Here is a 6,428-nt window from a genome sequence, read left to right as displayed (position 1 = left end):
GCTGAAATTAATAATTACATTCCCGATACCATTAAAGCGCAAAGCTTTACTCTTTCGTTAGCAGGAAGGTTATTCATTTACTTAACTCAGGAGACCTTAAAGTTAAGGATATGAAACTCGATGCATGTATTTCTAATTCAAAATTATTATATACGTATTGTAGCTTAGACTTCTAAGGAAGGGAAGGGTCAATTTATGCAATGATTTCCTTCACATTCGAATAAAATACTGTTCCATTATATTGCGAAAACTCATTTCGAGTAGTGTCATTGTTAAGAGTTTTCCGTATTTGTTAAGACCCCTACTCATTTATAACAGAATCTCACTTTTTCTGTGACGAGAGTAAAACCTAAGCAAGCACTCAGTAAAGTAAATGCCATTAAAATCTATATTCATAGGAAAGTGGTGCAAATGCAGTTGAGCTCTTTGGCAATCGTTAGCATGGAAAGCGAAAAAAGCCACCACATTGATATTGGAAAAGTAGCTAATGAATTCCTCCCCGAAAAAGATCACTCGCATATTTATTTTACAGATGGTTGTTTATAGCTATACGTAAGTTAGTTGAAATTGCTCCATAGTTGTGGGGGCGAGACACTGAAGCCATCCGTAATAAGAGGGGAAGTGGCATGTAAAAGTACTCAATATGAACAATATTAATATCGAAATCGTTATGGTATTAGTTTTCGTGGTCTCAGATGAATAGTGACGCTGTCGATGTTGCTTAAGTTCAAGTTAAGCCTTGGTTGGCATGGAGGTCAGAGGAGGTTGACAGGCTAAATAAATAAATTAATTAATTAAATTAAATCGAAAACATCTTTTATTTGTGTCGAATATATATTTTTCGGGATCTCTGACATAAACGGTAATATTCCAGATGTGGTATATGATCAAGGTTGGCCCCATTCGCATGCGGTTTCAGAGGAGAGAACCGGTGAAGATTTCAGAACAGTTCCTTTGACTTAAGTTTCAATACACTGAGAGTGAGGAGTGGTAATACACAAATACTGGTGTCACATCCGGACCTATCAGAGATATGATTTCTGGGGAACTGTCGTTTCTCCAGGGAGGCATTACCCCATGATCAGTCCCTAAAATTCTTACTGCTTTACAGGAGCGTAGGCAGGAATTTATTTCAGTGATCGAAAGCATTTTTAGGGTTAAATTGTTCAGATGATAATGTATACGTATAATTCGTTTGAAATCCCTCTGTACTTTTTTCTGAGTCAAAACTTTCTCTCTCTCTCTCTCTCTCTCTCTCTCTCTCTCTCTCTCTCTCTCTCTCTCTCTCTGTCTCTGTCTCTCTCTCTCTCTCTCTCTATACATATATATATATAGAGAGATAAACAGTATCTATACATATGTATATATATATATAAACAGTAACAGGATCGGTTGTAGACATTTTGTAAGTGTAAATAAACAATATTTAGTCGCCCCCGCCTAAATGATAATAAAAGAATAGAATGGACAAAATTTTTTCAGATAATTGTTACAATTACAAATTTTTCAATATATAATAATTCAGTCTTCCTGTAAGTATTAAAGGAAAATGGCGAAATTTAACCTAATTAACTGTGGATGAATCATGACCAAAGTTCCAATTTTAATAATTTATATATTTTTTTATTAAATAAGCACAGGAAACAACTAAAATGTATACCTAAGATGTATTTTGACAAATATAGTTGAAACATAAAAGTCGAAATAGAATAAAACTCATGAGTTTCAAGTCTAAGATTATCACAAGTTTGATTTTGACAAAGAGATATCCTCTTACACTTCATTAAAAGCATATTTAAATAGTGTTTTCTAGTGATACAAATATGGTAATTAGCTTAATTTCCCGTTTTCTTTGTTACTGAAAAGTTCATGTTATAAAGACACTTTTCTGGTTTTCAATTTGGCAAAATATATTATTGCATCAATATAAATTTCATTCAGAATGTAATTTTCAATGGCCATCAAAGCTAGTCCATTTAATCATTCTTGAGATACACTTGATTTCAAATAATTCTTTATTAATTTTAGTTAGACTAGTTCAATACACAACAAATGACAAAAGTGCCTGTCTTAATTGATATTTAATTTGTCCTCGATCCAGTGGCAGAACTTTAAAATCAGGTTCTTTCGCAAAAATTCTTTTCAGGGCCCCTTAGTCCTATAGAACAATTCAATTCTTTCATGTTTTTTCCAACATAGACGTACGAAATCAGGCAGAAACACAATGTAAACACAAGCAAAGATGCACCCAAGATTTATCTTTGGGGTCCGAAGATTTTTCGGAATAGCCTATAAATGCAAATAATTTTGTGTATCTGCCCCTGACATTGTGCTAATTGGGGGATCCAGACTCTCAGACTACCTGTGTAGTGTTTCGTCCACACATATTTTTAGGGGGACATTTTCCCCCGGGAGATCAATATAATACGTCTGTAATATAATAATAAATAAAAGAATAGCAGCAGTGGCCCTCTGAATACTAAGTGTACCCCGGAAGATTTTTTCTGAAAGGAACACTGCACCTATTAGGGATGCCCACGAGACAAGATGTGTAGCTGTCTCGTCTCAAAAATGTGCTATAAAAGTGATGTCTCGACTCGGAAAATGTATATTTCTCTAATGAAAGAACCGTGTCTCGACTCGAATTTTGTCTGGAAAATCCTGTCTCAACTCGTCTCGTGCGCATCCCTAGCACCTATGTCGGCGCATCCCTGAACACAAGTTACTAATAATCAAAACTCTACTTTGCATTAGAATTATTACTAATTTAAAATATCGCTTCATCTAAATTTAATACCAGAGAATGGATTAATAATTACTGTTATACTGTTATAATTTAAAAAAGCATTGTATACGCTGCTATGATTGGAAGTGAGGGTACTGAAAAAAAACTACTTGTCATCCAAATGACCTTTCATAGCTTTCAATTATATCCTTTCAAGTTATATACTTATATGCCGCGTGAAAACTAATTGTATTCAAATATATTTTGAAATACATTAAATTTAATTCAGACCTGTAACCGAAATGACCGTATCGTTCCATTTTAATTCAACAATTAAATTACTGCAATCAGGTAAAATAACCTTACAGTTTCAATAGAATGTCGACCTGCAAATGCTTCGTTAACAGTGACTAGTATTGACAAGTCCCCACCTCAACATTTGTATGATTTTGTCCAAAACGCGAAGAAAACCTTGCAGAGCCTTCGGTTGCATCTTATCTTCTTTCATGTTTTGTAGCTTTCTAAAATGGTCACTTGGTTTTATATCGTTGCTCATTATTATTACATGAAAAACAAAGTACTATTAAAAAGTGAAAGCGCACATCATTATAAATTAAAAAAATAAAACAAAAACGAAACGACTTAGGATAGAAATGAAAATCTTGACGAATGACAAATGAACCAATAGATATTAACAAAGTGAGCATTAAGCAGTGGACAGCGATTTGAACCATTAGGAACTTAAATTAAAATTTCCCTCAGAAATGATTTTTAAAAAATCCATTTGTACCGCCCGTCTTTTCTTAGTATTCGCTCCACTCCCTGGGCGAATGGATAAGAAAAGCCTACTTGCTTGCATGGGGGCCCGAAGAATTTTTTAGGGGGGTCATCTCCCTGAACCGGGAGACTCTCAATTACGAAGCGTCAACACCAACCAGTAACCTACGTTCGCTCAGTAAATGTCATCAAATTACTTTTCTGTAATTATTTTTCAAAAATGTTTCTTATTTTCATGAAGCAAAGAGTGCATCTTCTACTTGGGTTGAGAACCATATCTACTATACTTCTAACAGTCAACTAATAGTTGATGTTCATTATTTCTATCGATTTTCTACGTCTACTAAGTTATTTCAATTTTTTTATAAGTTTTCCCTTCCGGTTAAGACAATGTTTAGAAATGAAGGCTCCTCATCTTATACAAATCTTGATCATTGTAACATTTTTTTAGTCAAAATTCTGAATTATTGAAAATATTTAAATTAGTTAGAATGAAGAGGATAATACTAAGAAACATGGTTAGAAAAAAAGAAACATTGTTGTTTAACGAATTGATAAAATCAAGCTTTTTCAAAACATAAAAAAATACTGTATGGTATGGGATGATCATGGAAAAAGTAAAAATAGCCATCGAGGACACACTAACCAACTACTGTACGCAGATAAGTCAAGGTTCGTTAACTTGGTAGACGTACGTATATGAAGAAACCACTAACAGAAAATAGCTGATAGCTGTACGCCTAAATATTATAGCGACCTCGAAACTATGAACTCTACATTAACATCGGTTGTTTTCGATCATTTTATATGTTACTTCCATTGCCCCAAGGTATGCAAGGTGTCTTACCTCTTATCCCAATGTATGAAAAGCAAATAATATTTTCGCAAACAGCCAGGGACAGGGAGGAACAGAACGCACAGAGCTCGCTGTATAGCTTTAGGGCAAATACCTAAAGGCATAAGCAATAGGCCACTTGACCAAGAGCAATGTTGCTAAACGTAATACAAGGTAAGCCCACGCGCAGCCTGTCTCTTCGCGTGACATTACCTTCGACACAAAATCACTGACCCTTCGAAAAAGATAACATTGTTGCGCTCTCAGAGTCAGGTTTTAATTGCATTTGTGTTAAAGAAATGAAATGAAATCTTTAAGTTTTACGTCCCACGGTTATGCCGGTTAGGCTAAAGGAGACGGTGATGATGAGTAATGAATGAAATGAAGAAAGTGGGAGGAAATGGGAGAACCCCGAGGAAACCCTCCCACACGGTTTTCGTCCGCCACAAAGTTCAATTAGTGGGGGCTGGGATCGAACCCGAGGCTCCAAGCACTAGAGGTGAAAGCTCTGCCACTAAGCCACCGCGGCCCTAAAGGAAAAGCAAAGAAAAGCGCACCCAAGACAATACCTCTAGAGTTGTGGAGAAACTTGTCCAAATAGACTTTTCTTTTTATTTACATTTAAAAAGAAATAAAATATATTTCGATGATGGAATAAAATTCCACTAATATAACTAAATTAGAAATAGCAAAGACAGCTGAAAGTAAGTATAAAGCAGTAATTTCACATCAGGTTCCAAAGAGAATAGACAGCAGCAAGCGAGTAAGCAAACAACAGTGGGTGATATCAATAAAACGAAGAAGTTACTCATTACGCCCAATTTTGAAGTAGTTACTCGCATTGGTATCAATAAAAAGAGAACTGAGCACTAGTCGTCTCGGCTGACCTCGGAGAAGCCCCGCCCTTTTGAAGTAACCACACCTCTATTCTCGAGTCGAGTAACTACTACGCGTTTGATATCAATAAAAATCAAAGACTCCTCTGTGATGCTAGTAACTTCTCCAAATTTGTGGAGCAAGCTAAATAGGTGACTCCGTGCGAAATATGGCAGAGTATATGATTGTTTTACTACGTAGAAAAACTTATAAACTGCATAGAAATGTTGGAAATGGAGATTACAAAAAGTTTAGTTTATGAAAGAGTTTAGTTTATGATAAGTTTATGAAAGAAAATGTAGTGATTAGCACAACATTTTTTAAGGAGAATCAACCGAAATTCGGGGTGGTGGACTACGTAATGATGAAAAGATGCGGGTTTTCTTCAAGGGCGCCGATCCTGTGGGGGCCAGGGGGCCCGGGACCCCAAAGCTCATGTGGGCCCCCTATTGTATTTATGAATATACAATATTTGGCATAATTAGAGTGCAATTTGTCTTAAAATCCTGATATACCGTATATACCTTCTGCATCTGAATGCCCTCCCCCCCAAATTTACAGAGAAATCGGTGCCCTTGGTTTTCTTGCGTTACGTGAGTGATCCGGGATTCAAGGTCGGAATGTCAGGGGATTCTGGTGTGGCTCAAAGTACTGTCTATGACTACCTGAAAATGGATTGTTTCCGGGAGTGTGCGTAATATACAAACAGCAAAGGCAGAGTGGCAAGAACAATATACATTTCCGGGTGCTATCGGAGCACTTGACTATATACAAGTGGCATTAAAGAAGCCTAGTATTTTGGAGAGTAATACGTTAATAGGAAGAGCTATTTCGTGGCTAAGCGGTTAGCGTACATGCCTTTGGCATAGGATACCCGCGTTCGATTCCCGGCAGGAGCTCATGTGGTTTGGATTCCACGTTAATCAGTGGGTTCTGTCTCATATAGGCACGCTACTGAAAAGGACGTTAAACTAATAATCAACTCAACTCAACGTTGATAGAAAGGGTGTATACATGAGAATGTATTTTGTTTATGTCAAGGCGAAAGAGGACACGTATGGTGTGGAAAACGCATCAGATGGACGTGATTTATGACGTGGGTGGCTGGACTTTTTTAAAAAGAAAACAAAGGAGCCAAGTGTCTGATTTCGTTCTTAAAGCCAAACAACCTACAAAGACCTTGGACAACACGTGATATGCGCTTGTCGTGTTAAT

The sequence above is a fragment of the Thermobia domestica genome, chromosome 12, assembly GCF_964235325.1.
Source record: "Thermobia domestica chromosome 12, izTheDome1.hap1.1, whole genome shotgun sequence".
Lineage (NCBI taxonomy): Eukaryota > Metazoa > Arthropoda > Insecta > Zygentoma > Lepismatidae > Thermobia > Thermobia domestica.
The sequence above is the reverse complement of the archived record's forward strand: the minus strand, read 5'-3'. Positions refer to the sequence as shown.